Below are 15,124 nucleotides of genomic sequence, written 5' to 3'. Positions count from 1 at the left end.
AACAGTTTTGACTGGGGTGAGCGGGAACTGTGCTTCAGCAGAGGTAGGGAAGCCAGCAGGCCAGAGGTGGATGAACGCAATGCCCTCGTTTGGAGGTAGGGACTGATCAGAGCCTGAAGGTACGGAGGTGCCGTTCCCCTCTCAGCTCCGTAGGCAAGCACAATGGTCTTGTAGCAGATGCGAGCTTCAACTGGAAGCCAGTGTAGTGTGCGGAGGAGTGGGGTGACGTGAGAGAACTTGGGAAGGTTGAACACCACACGGGCTGCGGCATTCTGGATGAGTTGTAGGGGTTTAATGGCACAGGCAGGGAGCCCAGCCAACAGCGAGTTGCAGTAATCCAGACGGGAGATGACAAGTGCCTGGATTAGGACCTGTGCCGCTTCCTGTGTAAGGCAAGGTCGTACTCTCCGAATGTTGTAGAGCATGAACCTACAGGATCGGGTCACCGCCTTGATGTTAGCAGAGAACGACAGGGTGTTGTCCAGGGTCACGCCAAGGCTCTTCGCACTCTGGGAGGAGGACACAATGGAGTTGTCAACCGTGATGGCGAGATCATGGAGCGGGCAGTCCTTCCCCGGGAGGAAGAGCAGCTCCGTCTTGCCAAGGTTCAGCTTGAGCTGGTGATCCGTCATCCATACTGATATGTCTGCCAGACATGCAGAGATGCGATTCGCCACCTGGTTATCAGAAGGGGGAAAGGAGAAGATTAGTTGTGTGTCGTCTGTGTAGCAATGATAGGAGAGGCCATGTGAGGATATGACAGAGCCAAGTGACTTGGTGTATAGCGAGAATAGGAGAGGGCCTAGAACTGAGCCCTGGGGGACACCAGTGGTGAGAGCACGTGGTGCAGAGACAGCTTCTCGCCACGCCACTTGGTAGGAGCGACCGGTCAGGTAGGACGCAATCCAAGAGTGAGCCGCGCCGGAGATGCCCAGCTCGGAGAGGGTGGAGAGGAGGATCTGATGGTTCACAGTATCAAAGGCAGCAGACAGGTCTAGAAGGACAAGAGCAGAGGAGAGAGAGTTAGCTTTAGCAGTGCGGAGAGCCTCCGTGACACAGAGAAGAGCAGTCTCAGTTGAAAGACCAGTCTTGAAACCTGACTGGTTTGGATCAAGAAGGTCATTCTGAGAGAGATAGCAAGAGAGTTGGCTAAAGACAGCACGCTCAATAGTTTTGGAGAGAAAAGAAAGAAGGGATACTGGTCTGTAGTTGTTGACATCAGAGGGATCGAGTGTTGGTTTTTTGAGAAGAGGTGCAACTCTCGCTCTCTTGAAGACGGAAGGGACATAGCCAGCGGTCAAGGATGAGTTGATCAGCGAGGTGAGGTAAGGGAGAAGGTCACCGGAGATGGTCTGGAGAAGAGAGGAGGGGATAGGGTCAAGCGGGCAGGTTGTTGGGCGGCCGGCCGTCACAAGTCGCAAGATTTTATCTGGAGAGAGAGGGGAGAAAGAATTCAAAGCATAGGGTAGGGCAGTGTGAGCAGGACCAGCAGTGTCATTTGACTTAACAAACGAGGATCGGATGTCGTCAACCTTCTTTTCAAAATGGTTGACGAAGTCATCCACAGAGAGGGAGGGGGGGGAGGATTTAGCAGGGAGGAGAAGGTGGCAAAGAGCTTCCTAGGGTTAGAGGCCAATGCTTGGAATTTAGAGTGGTAGAAAGTGGCCTTAGCAGCAGAAACATATGAAGAAAATGTAGAGAGGAGGGAGTGAAAAGATGCCAGGTCCGCAGGGAGTCTAGTTTTCCTCCATTTCCACTCGGCTGCCCAGTGCCCTGTTCTGTGAGCTCGCAATGAGTCATCAAGCCACGGAGCTGGAGGGGAGGACCGAGCCGGCCGGGAGGATAGGGGACATAGAGAGTCAAAGGATGCAGAAAGGGAGGAGAGGAGGGTTGAGGAGGCAGAATCAGGAGATTGGAGGGAGAAGGATTGAGCAGAGGGAAGAGATGATAGGATGGAAGAAGAGAGGGTAGCGGGAGAGAGAGAGCGAAGGTTTCAATGGTGCATTACCATCTGAGTACGGGCAGAGTGAGTAGTGTTGGAGGAGAGCGAGAGAGAAAAGGATACAAAGTAGTGGTCGGAGACATGGAGGGGAGTTGCAGTGAGATTAGAAGAAGAACAGCATCTAGTAAAGATGAGGTCAAGCGTATTGCCTGCCTTGTGAGTAGGGGGGGATGGTGAGAGGGTGAGGTCAAAAGAGGAGAGGAGTGGAAAAAAGGAGGCAGAGAGAAATGAGTCAAAGGTAGACGTAGGGAGGTTGAAGTCCCCCAGAACTGTGAGTGGTGAGCCATCCTCAGGAAAGGAACTTATCAAGGCGTCAAGCTCATTGATGAACTCTCCGAGGGAACCTGGAGGGCGATAGATGACAAGGATATTAAGCTTAAATGGGCTAGTGACTGTGACAGCATGGAATTCAAATGAGGAGATAGACAGATGGGTCAGGGGAAAAATAGAGAAATGTCCATTTGGGAGAGATGATGATTCCTGTGCCACCACCCCGCTGACCAGATGCTCTCGGGGTATGCGAGAACACATGGTCAGACGAGGAGAGAGCAGTAGGAGTAGCAGTGTTTTCAGTGGTAATCCATGTTTCCGTCAGCGCCAAGAAGTCGAGGGACTGGAGGGTAGCATAGGCTGAGATGAACTCTGCCTTGTTTGCAGCAGAACGGCAGTTCCAGAGGCTGCCTGAGACCTGGAACTCCACGTGGGTGGTGCGTGCAGGGACCACCAGGTTAGAGAGGCAGCAGCCACGCGGTGTGAGGCATTTGTATAGCCTGTGCGGAGAGGAGAGAACAGGGATAGACAGAGGCATAGTTGACAGACTGCAGAAAATGGCTACAATAATGCAAAGGAGATCGGAATGAAATGAACTAAACATCTGGGAAAGGAGAGAGCCGGGCCTCCCTCACCACAACACCCACATTTAACTCTCCCAACTTCCACCTCAGAAACTATAATTGTTGTAAACTACAGCGGTTCAATGTTTTCTAGGAATAGACTAACTTAGTTTATTCAGCTAGCTAACTAGGTACAGTATTCTTCCGTGAAAATCATCCAGGGCACCTAGTTATAAGACGCCACAGCCAGCTAGCATGCCGGACTCCAACAACACGGTTTAGCACCAATACTCGGCCACAACAAACCACCAGTGTGTCAACACGCCAAGCAGATCGTTCGTGTCCGTGTCTAACGTTGTGGGTTAGTCCCGACAGCTTGAGCGAGTCTGTCGTCAACTTATTCAGCCAGTTAGTTAGCTAGAATAGTTAGCATACTAGCTAGCCATTGCTTTCAGACAATCTTTAATCAACACAACAGTTTTCAGCTGTGCTAACATAATTGCAAAAAGGTTTTCTAATGATCAATTAGCCTTTTAAAATGATAAACTTGGATTAGCAAACACAACGTGCCATTGGAACACAGGACTGATGGTTGCTTATAAAATGGGCCTCTGTACGCCTATGTAGATATTCCATAAAAAATCTGCTGTTTCCAGCTACAATAGCCATTTACAACATGAAGAATGTCTACACTCTATTGCTTTTCAATTTGATAAAAAAGCTGCTTTTCTTTTCTTTCGAAAACGGTAATGTACATCGATAATATAGCGTAATAATTTATATTTTATTTTACTGGGAAGAGCAAAACATGTTTTTGCCATTTGGAACAATATTGGTGTGCTGGATGATGGAGTACTAAGAAATATTCAGCTTTGATGCACAAACAGCAAGTTGATATACTGAAGTTGGAGAGGTTCATCGCCACTTGCAACAGTTTTGTAAGAGCTTTGCAAGGTTGTATGGAAATTCGGCACATTTGGGCAGACTCCAATTTGTAAGTCGCTCTGGATAAGAGCGTCTGCTAAATGACTTAAATGTTAAATGTAAACTTGATAGAAAATAGTCCAGTATTGCAATGCTTCACTAGATTAATCGGAAACTTTGCACACTGCTGCCATCTAGTGGCCAAAATCTAAATGGTGTCTAAACTGCAATATTATATTGTGGCCTTTCTCTTGCATTTCAAAGATGATTTAAAAAAATGCATGTTTTTTTGTTTGTATTATCTTTTACCATATCTAATGTGTTATATTCTCCTACATTAATTTCACATTTCCACAAAATTCAAAGTGTTTCCTTTCAAATGGTATCAAGAATATGTATATCCTTGCTTCAGGTCCTGAGCTACAGATTTGGGTATGTCATTTTAGGTGAAAATTGTAAAAAAGGCTCCGATCATTAAGAGGTTAATGAGAAAGGTTTTTACTGCCCAAGAGGTTAAGTGCATGGTCTGGCCAACTAACTGATGATATGAGAAACTTGTTAGCAGGCGGTCATGAGACAGAAACATGCACAGTGCATTCAGAAAGTATTCAGACCCCTTTCCTTTTTCCACATTCTGTTATGTTACAGCCTTATTCTAAAATGTATTGAATTATATTATTTTTCTCATCAATCTACACACAATACCCCATAATGACAAAGCGAAAACAGGTTTTTAGAAATGTTTGCAGATTTATAAACATAAAAAATACCTTATTTACATAAGTATTCAGACCCTTTGCTATGAAACTCAAAATTGAGCTCAGTTTTATCCTGTTTCCATTGATCATCCTTGAGATGCATTGAAGGTCCCCAAGAACACAGTGGCCTCCATCATTCTTAAATGGAAGAAGTTTGGAACCACCTAGAGCTGGCTGCCTGGCCAAACTGAGCAATCGGGGGAGAAGGGCCTTGGTCAGGGAGGTGACCAAGAACCCGATGGTCACTCTGACAAAGCTCCAGAGTTCCTCTGTGGAGATGGGAAAACCTTCCAGAAGGACAACCATCTCTGCAGCACTCCACCAATCAGGGCTTTACGGTAGAGTGGCCAGACGGAAGCCACTCCTCTGTAAAAGGCACATGACAGCCCACTTGGTTTGCCAAAAGGCACCTAAAGGACTCTCAGACCATGAGAAACAAGATTCTCTGGTCTGATGAAACCAATATTGAACTCTTTGGCCTAAATACCAAGCTTCATGTCTGGAGGAAACCTGGCACCATCCCTACGGTGAAGCATGGTACAGAGATATCCTTGATGAAAACCTGCTCCAGAGCACTCAGAACCTCAGACTGGGATGAAGGTTCACCTTCTAACCGGACAACAACCCTAAGCACACAGCCAAGACAATGCAGGAGTGGTTTTGGGACAAGTCTCTGAATGTCCTTGAGTAGCCCAGCCAGAGCCTGGACTTGAACCCGATTGAACATCGCTGGAGAGACCTGAAAATAGCTGTGCAGCGACGCTCCCTATCCAACCTGACAGAGCTTGAGAGGATCTGGCCGTAACATAACAAAATGTGGAAAAAGTCAAGGGGTCTGAATACTTTCCGAATGCACTGTAGGTCCTGATGGTACGAAAACAGAATGAGAATAAGGATCTGACCAGTGTTGAATTAGCAGTGAGCTCAGACATTATTTGCCTATCCCCTAAACATCTGTTTTTTATAGCAAGAGAAGATAGGAATGATCTGTATAGTGTCTTCACATTTATGTATCCAAACAAGGATCTCACTATCGTACAGCTGACAGAACAACATGATAAGGTAGATATGCTGTGAGAGGTTATAAGCACTGATCAAAGTAAAAGTTTCCGCTCAACATGTGTTCTTGCAAAGTGGTTTGCAACTGAATGACAGACAGGCCTACCACGCATTCAACCCAATGCAGAGCCAACACCAAGCATAGTAGCACAGTTCTCTTGTGATGTGCTTGTTGGTCCAGCACATGAAAACACACGCATTTCTCATGTCATGGCTCATGTAAATTGGTTCCAGAAATATCCGAATCAATACAATTTCAACCCCCCTGTTGAGATTTGGGGCAAGGCATTGGAATCTGTATTAGAGGCACAGTTTATTACAGTTCATAGAATTATACAGCACTGTGCATGTTTACGGTATAAAGTGCAGGTTGCCAGGACTAGAGAGACAGTAACTGTGGTAGTACCAGTTTCAAGCAGGACTACTTTTTAGGAATTAGGCTGCTTGGAGGTGAAACTATGAGAACTCAAGGGGCCTAGCATTGGGAATTTGAGAGCAAAGCTACTGTTTATTTCTCAGTGATTGTCACGTTCGTTCATCGACGGGTCAGACCAAGGCGCAGAGTGATATGCGTACATGTTTATTAAATATTAAACACAACAACGAAACGTGACGTCCAATGCAGCACAACATACCTTAACTGGAACAAGATCCCACAACCCACTAGTGCCAATAGGCTGCCTAAGTATGGTCCCCAATCAGAGACAACGAGCGACAGCTGCCTCTGATTGGGAACCACACAGGCCAACATAGATCTATACATACTAGAATGTACAACATGGACAAACACAGCAAGGAAAATACACACCCTGACTCAACATACAAGCGTCCTCTGAGTCAGGGCGTGACAGTGATTGTGATTATTTCATAAAGTATCATACTTTTACTACATTCTATTATCCGTTTTTTTTATGGAACTTTGTATTGTACTGTGAAACTGCTTAAGGTGTTAAAATCCCATTTGTCATCCAGACTTTTTAGCTGGGCCTTTAATCAATGACGACTTCGTGTTTTATGTTCTTTGATAACATTTGATTGTTTTATTGCCGTAATAGTTTTTTCATTTTATTGTTTTAAGTGTGTTGCTATTTTAAATGCACTTCAAATAAAGTTTTCATTGAAGTTAGATTTGATATTGGATCTTTAATTGATGATTGTATGAATATAGACTCCATTAACTTATAGGCTATCATTCTTATTAAGAAGTTTTAAAAATGTATGAACTAAGTTATAGGCCTACTAAATTAATGTTTGGTGTAGATTGCCTGTTAAGATGAATTGGGGCATAATTTGATGACAATATACAAGCTGTTAGGGGCTATTAGCACGTGTAAAGATCCATGACCATCCAGAGCAGACTAATCAAGACTGGTCAAGCACTTTTTTTATTCTGACTTCTCAATACTGGGCTTCTACTTCTTATTATTAAAAGATATTCGGACTTACATGTACACACTTGGAAACAGGCCATTTTACACAGTGTTAGAACGTGGAAGAGTTTTGAAAGTGTCACGACTTCCTCCGAAGCTGCCTCCCCTCCTTGTTCGGGCAGGCTTCGGCGTTCGTCGTCACCGGCCTTCTAGCCACTGCCGCTCCATATCTCATCATTCCATTTGTCTTGTCTTGTCATTACACACACACCTGGTTCATAGTCCCCTCATTAGTATGTGTTTAAGTGTTCCCTCTGCCCCCTTGTCCTTGTGGGTGATTGTTCTTTGAGGTTTAGTAGCTCGGTTGAGCTCAGTATTTTGTATTGCCAGGGTATTTTCCCCGTGTGCATGTTTGTTCCAGTGCGCCTGTTTTGCGCACTGGACTGGTTACGCTGGATTACGGAATAAACTCTGTATACTGTGATTTACCCTCCTGCGCCTGACTCCTTCAAATCACGCATCACAGAAAGAGGAAAAAAATTTTCAAGTTGATTGCACATGCAGACTGCCTCTGTTTATTGTATTACAGCCAAAACTGCAGAATCCATTTTGAGAAAACAATTCACACACTTAACATATTAGGGGAAGATGCATTGAATTGGTGAATTGAGTCAGAATGGAAAGCAACTTTTTCTATTTGTAAGAACTGGGTCTTTGAGAAACTATTTTTGTATTGGCTGGTTGACCATGAAGATACATTTCTATTTCCTACTTTGTCATGGCGTTGCAATGAGAGAGTGCTGAAACAGTTGCTAATGCTCCTAGTAATAAGATATTCCATTCTGTTCCACAGTTAGCTAGCTTTATTAACCCAACACCATCCACACAAGTACACATTGCTGAATAAATTATGTTTCACAATGCTGCAATCACAACCATTTGAAATATGTAGACAGTTCACAGCATAAGCTCTCCGGAATTAACCTTACATGGGATTCAATGGAACATTTCTAATCATAGATGCCTTTTTATAGCTCAATATTTATTTATTAATTAGACATCCAGAGTTCCGTCTTAATTGAATGAATTATAGAATGCTGGGGCTGCAAGTAGAATATCTTGCCAGCTTCATATAGCATAACATTCTAAATGTAATCACAGTGTTAAGTAATATAAATTAATCACAAGAGAAAGGTTGTGTAACAGATATTGGGATATCACATTTAAAAACTACACTAGATTTGAAATAGTGTTGAAACTCATGAACAAACCTGTCACTGCCTTGTTTTCTCTTGATTAAATGACTCACCTCACGTAGGAATGATTGGCATTGATGGAGTAAACATAATCAACTTGCCTTTGCATCTGCGGAACCCGGTAAGAAATATCCTGGGTTCCCGAACTCTCGTAACCAAGGCTCACTACCTTTTTATCTTTCTTGGTCTTTTTTTCCTTCCTTTGCAGCTGTTCAGTTACTCTCTTATATCCTTATGGTTGGGATAGGGCCTTGTGGCATGTCAAATAAAGGGCTTTATAACGATGGCCTGAGAAATGGTTCAAATCATTCAAAATTCAGGAGTTTTTTTAGCATGATTCCAGACAGACAGGTAATACCATGCACCTCATACCGTGACAACATTATTACAGTGAGGAACGGGAAGAGGCGGCGAGATAGAATTATGCCAAATGTAAATGACATTGGGGGAAATCATGATGTAATTTCAATATTTTGGGGTCTCCGCGGATGACATTGACATTCATTATTCCAAAATGCCAATTTTATTGCACCGGGGTAATAAAAGAAGGTGACGTATCATTGTCGCTGGAGTATTTTCATTCTAATGAGATGACCTATATGAGCATATGCTGCACGGCATCCATATTAGGACATCAGTTGTCAGAGACTAAAACCCTTCAGTTGTCAGATGAGACTCTGTACGTGCTGGTTACACAGGGGTCGTAGTGAGAGAACAGGTTGTTAGGCATGTATTGATAGGGTCAGGCTCTCCCCAGATTAACATGTGTACACAAGGTCCACGTCAGTTTACGACTCAATCAAGAACCAGCAAGAGGGGAGACATGACAGCTGGCTCATTACAGATGCAGCAGGCTCGTGTTACAGTTTTATTAATAGCTTTGGTAAAATGTTCACAAGTATGTGTACATTTTCACAACTCTTAATACAAAACTCAAAACAAAATCATTCAAAAGGCAGTTGTTTCAAATCTCCAAGCACATTTTCAATTCACTAAGTACAACTCACAAAATCATACACTAACTTTTTCACCAAACTTAATCAGTGTTTCATCTAGAAATACATGTTTCACATTGCAATACATGTTCATATAAAGTAATTTCCTTTCACAATGCAATGCTCATTACTTTTGATATGATTCTCTTCTCTTTTGTTAAAATACATTTCACTATTACTTAATCCGACTGCTCTAAATTGATAATCCCTTAAACGTTTGGTAAACCTATAGATTAATCATGTAAACTGGTTTGTCTACTACAGATTAATAAAATTGTATGTCTGTAAAGTAGAAACATACAATGTATGATATATACTCGAATGTATTACTATGATGATGGCTATTATGATTTTACTTCACAGTAAGTTTTTACTGGGGGGGGGGGTCACATTGCTTTACTAAAATTGTATATTGGCCAATACAGTACTGTAATATATGCCATTTACGTAGCAGACACTTTCATCCAAAGTTAACCAGTCCACACATTTTGGTATGTGACCCCAGTGGGAATCAAACCCACAACTGTGGGGTTGCTAATGTCATGCTCTTATGAACTGAGCCACTTACAAGACCACTACAATACATAAATATAATACAATAATGTACAAGACAATACACGATTACAATACAGGTGGAAGATGTATGATTGCAATCCCCCTGAGTGTACCACCCACCTTTAGGCCATGGATGAGGCTTGCAGTGATTTCAATCCAGACCTACTGTATGTCAGGCTTGGAATCGCCATGCCAAAAGGCTTTACCCCAGGTGCATGAAGAATGAGGATATTTACTTCGATTTCGACGGGAACCTATGGCCAAACGCTCAAGACAGGCTTGATGCAGACTAATGCCTGCTAAATATCGTTTCTTTCATTTGATTACATAGTGAAAGATGTCTTTCATGATCACACCTTTGATCACACATGGGATAGACATTATGGCAATGTGATGTTCAGTCAATTTTAATCGGTAGTGCAAGTATAATGTGTAAGTGAACAGCTGCAAACAAAGGAAAAAAAGACCAAGACAGATAAAAAGTGAGCCTTGGTTACGAGAGTTCGGGAACCCAAGACATTTCTTACCGGGTTCTGCAGACGCAAAGGCAAGTTGATTATGTTTATTCCGTCAATGCCAGTCATTCGTATGTGAGGTGAGTCATTTAAATCGAAAGAAAACAAGGCAGTGACAGGTTTGATCATGAGTTTCAAGACTATTGCAAATCTAGTGCAGTTTTGAAATGTGATATCCCAATATCTGTTACACAACCTTTCTCTCATGACTCATTTCTATTACTTAACACCGTGATTACATTTAGAATGTTATACAATATGAAGGTGTCAAGATACTCTACTTGCAGCCCAAGCATTCTATAATTCATTTAATTAAGACGGAATACTGGATGTCAAATTAATAAATAAATATTGAGCCATTAAAAAGGCATCTATGATTAGAAATGTTCTATTGGATCCCATGTAAGGTTCATTAGGGAGATCTTATGCTGTGAACTGTCTGCATATTTCAAACGGTTGCCATAGCAGCTTTGTGAAACAATTTATTCAGCAACATGTACTTGTGTGGATGGTGTTGGATTAATAAGGCTTGCTAATTGAGGAACAGAATGGTATCTCTTATTACTAGGAGCATTAGCAACTGTTTTCATACCAAGCTTATTGTTTCGGCACTCTCACCTTGCATACGCCATGACAAAGTTGTAAATAAAAATGTACTGTAATTTACATGACTGTACATTCAAAGGAACATTTTGAAACATGTATGTATTTTTTTTTTTTTGGGGGGGGTTAACTGGTTGAACTAAATTGAGAAGATATCATTATCTTGTGTTTTGGTGATTAAGTCAAAACTGTAACTCGGCCACTCAGGAACATTCACTGTCCTCTCTTCTTGATAAGCATTTCCAGTGTAGATTTGGCCTTGTGTTTTAGGGTATTGTACTGCTGAAAGGTGAATTCATCTCCCAGTGTCTGGTGGAAAGCAGACTGAAAAAGAAAAGGAGAGCCGCACACTCTAGGAGCTCAGATGCAATAATTTAATAACCAATGTTTCGACAGACAAGCTGTCTTCATCAGGGTATAATGACAAAGGACATTATATCATGGCCGGGTGTGGCTTCATATCATTGGTTAATTTACAGATATAAATAGAACATATAAAAAAAAATGGATAGCATACGATCATAGATACAATTTGGCTACATAGGCCTACAAACATTTTACAATGAATAGCAAAAATCACAATAATGGCTTCAGATCAAAGTCTACGTTGAGACCAAAGGGAGCAAGGGTCTTTAAATTAAAGATCCAGGCAGCTTCCGGTTTTAACAATAAATTGTCAAGGTCACCCCCTCTCCTAGGGAGGGTGACGTGTTCGATGCCGATATGACGTAGGGATGAAATAGAGTGGTTCGCTTCCAAAAAGTGGACCGCAACTGGGTATGTCGAGTTTTTGCACCTAATGGTGCCACGATGCTCAGAGATTTGTACTTTTAATTTGCGCTTCGTTTTACCCACATAATGTTTACCAAAAGGACAAGTTATAAGATAAATAACTGCCTTAGTGGAGCACATGATTAACACCTTTGATTGGGATCTGTTTCCTTGTTTGTGGGTGTTTGAAGGATCAACATTTGTAAGTGCCATTTCATTGAGCACAGCCATTACACTTGTAGTTTCCATCCGGTAGAGGCGCAAATAGACATTGTGCAGGGGTATTTTGGGGTGGTAAATCAGAGTTTACCAATTGATCTCCGAGATTTCTGCCCCGCCAGAATACGACCAAGGGAGGGTCCGAAAACTAATACCGTCATCGGATCTTAGAATGTGCCAATGTTTGTCAACGATTCCCTTAATTTGTTCGCCTCCAGGAAAGCAGACTGAACCAGGTTTGTCTCTAGGATTTTGCCTGTACTTAGCTCCACAGTCCTTAACGATTACAAGCATACCCATTACATGATGCAGCCACCACTATGCTTGAAAATATGGAGAGTGGTACTCAGTAATGTGTTGTATTGGATTTGCCCCAAACATAACACTTTGTATTCAGGACAAAACATTTTTTTGCAGTATGATTTTGTCCCTTGTTGCAAACAGGATGCATATTTTGGAATATTTGTATTCTGTACAGGCTTCCTTCTTTTCACTCTGTCAATTAGGTTAGTATTGTGGAGTAACTCCAATGTTGTTGTATCACAGCCATTAAACTCTAACTGTTTTAAAGTCACCATTGGCCTCATGGTAAAATCCCTGAGCGGTTTCCTTCCTCTCCGGCAACTGACTTAGGAAGGATGCCTGTATCGTTGTAGTGACTGGGTGTATTGATACACCGTCCAAAGTGTAATTAATAACTTCACCATGCTCAAAGGGATATTCAGTGTCTGCTTAAAAAAAAACCATGGTCCTTCTTTGTGAGGATAAAACCATTTTAATCTGTGTTTGAAATTCACTGCTCGACTGAGGACCATACAATAATTGTTATTTGCGTCGTAATCTTTACTAAATCTGTCAATGTACTTGAGCAAGGCGCTTAACCCTAGTTGCTCTGGATAAGTGTCTGCTAAATGTCTAAAATGTGAATGTAGTCATTCAAAAACCATGTTAACCACTATTATTGCACACAGAGTGAGTCCATGCAACTTGTTAAGCATAATCTTTACTCCTGAACTTACAAACGGGTTGAATACTTATTGACTCATTTACATTTACGTCATTTAGCAGACACTCTTATCCAGAGCGACTTACAAATTGGTGCATTCACCATATAGCCAGTGGGATAACCACTTTACAATGTTATTTTTTTTTCAAGACATTTCAGCTTTTCATTTTTTATGAATTTGTAAAAATGTTGAAAAACAAAATCCCACTGTGACATTATGGGGTATTGTGTATAGATCAGTGACACAATCTCAATTTAATAAATGTTTAATTCAGGCTGTAACACAACAACATGTGGAAGAAGTTAAGAGGTGTGAATACATTCTGAAGGCACTGTATGTCACTCTTTTTATTTGTGGGAATACTTGGGAACAGATTTTCTGAATTAAGCTGTTAGATGTACAGTTATCTAAAAATATGTATTTTCAGCGGTCCACTTGAGGTACTTACACAAATTCTTATCATTCAAACAAACTCTACCAATGTAATCATTGTGTATAGTAGACTTGTCTTTAAATACATTAAGTCACGGGTTTTCAAACTTGGGTCCGCAGCCCCCAGGTGTCCGCGGAGGTAGCCCACTGCAGGGGGTCTGTGAATGTAAAATAAAATACATTTTTTAGTGAAAAATAATTATTTTATGAATATCGTAAACTGTAACAGAATACCATTGTGTATACCATTTTTACATTACATGTAGAGTCATTTAGCAGACGCTTACAGGAGCAATTAGGGTTAAGTGCCTTGGTCAAGGGCACAACAGATTTTTCACCTAGTCAGCTCGGGGATTTAAACCAGTGACCTTTCGGTTACTAGCCCAATGCTCTTAAACCAATGTATTAATTATATTTCAGAGTAAACTTGGTTGTGAAGTGAAAGATGTCTACAAACATAATGAACGCACAATTATATGTTTTGAATATAAGACTAGCTGCGTTACAAGTGTTATCAGTTTGGAGTTTTGTACTAAGAGTTATTAAAACTCAGCACATCCTTGTGAAAATAGTACCAAAGCGATAAAACATTTTTTGTTGTTGTTGATAGTTGCACATTCTGTGTGTGTGTGCATATATTTGCGTGAGAGAGAGAGATTGAGAGAGAGAACGAGAGAGACAGTGAGGGAAAGTGAGAACTGTATGTATGTAATTGTGTGTGTATGTGTGTGTTTTCTCCCTGTGTGTCTGTGTGCAAGTGTGTGTTTGAGAGGAGAAGAGAGTGTGTGTGTGTAATGTGTGCATGAGAAAGAGCGCAGGGAGAGGTTGTTAAGCCATAATTGCTTACTTGGAATCCTTTATGATCTTTTCAGTCGAGCAATTAACTGGAATTAAATGGCCTTTGATAATTGGATAGAGGTCCCGCTTGTTGTTTCAGCGTGACTGGGTAATGACAGCATGTAACTCAAGTCTTGAGTCGAACACATAAAGGGACATAAAGGAAAAGGGTGAGAGGAAGGGAATATACTGTAATGCAATGAGAGAGAGCGAGAGCGAGAGCGAGAGAGAGAGAGAGAGATAGCGAGAGAGAGAGAAAGAGGGGCAAGGAAGGGAATATGCAATGAGTGAGTGACAGAGAGAGAGAGGGGGGAAGAGAGAAATCAGCCAACTTACACTGTGTAATGAAGTGGGGTCGGAAGGCAGAGCATGCGTTTGCTTCCCACCTAATTCCCCTCCTTTTTTTAATGGAGTTGATGTGCTGACCCTGACATACCAGAGAAGCCTCCATTACAGGGTGGTGGAGGCCAAGCTAATGATGGAGCAGGAGTGTGTGTGTGCATTTGTTTACCAGCTGAAGAGGGAAGCTGCTTCCATTCCCTATCCCTGGCTTGGGCCCAGCATACAAAAGTAATTGCACCCCACTGGCTATTCCATGCACACAGACTTCTGAGCAATTACTGCCCAGCTTGCTCAGAAGCCAATTTTCACAATGGCTTGATATTGAGTGTGTGTACCTGAAGTTATCCCACACATACTGTTAGCGGAAGACGCAGGAGAACCAGCTTCTTCCAATTGCTGTTCATGGTTTCTGCCACTGACTTCTACTTAATTATTTGTCTGAATAAATTATCCACAAAGCACAGCAGTGTCAGAGCGTGCCAGCAGAGGGCAAGAGCTGGCAGCTTCAAAGGGGCCTTTGCCAGTCCTATGGGCTTCATTCCACTTAACAGAAGTCACATAGTATATAATGTATATTCCGTCCTCAGCGCTTTAAACGGCACAAGGTCCCTAAGGGGTATCCCTGTTCCTCTCGTGACATGAAGAA

Source organism: Coregonus clupeaformis, chromosome 37 (genome assembly GCF_020615455.1).
Source record: "Coregonus clupeaformis isolate EN_2021a chromosome 37, ASM2061545v1, whole genome shotgun sequence".
In the NCBI taxonomy this organism is placed as follows: Eukaryota; Metazoa; Chordata; class Actinopteri; order Salmoniformes; family Salmonidae; genus Coregonus; species Coregonus clupeaformis.
This window is presented reverse-complemented; position numbering follows the sequence as displayed.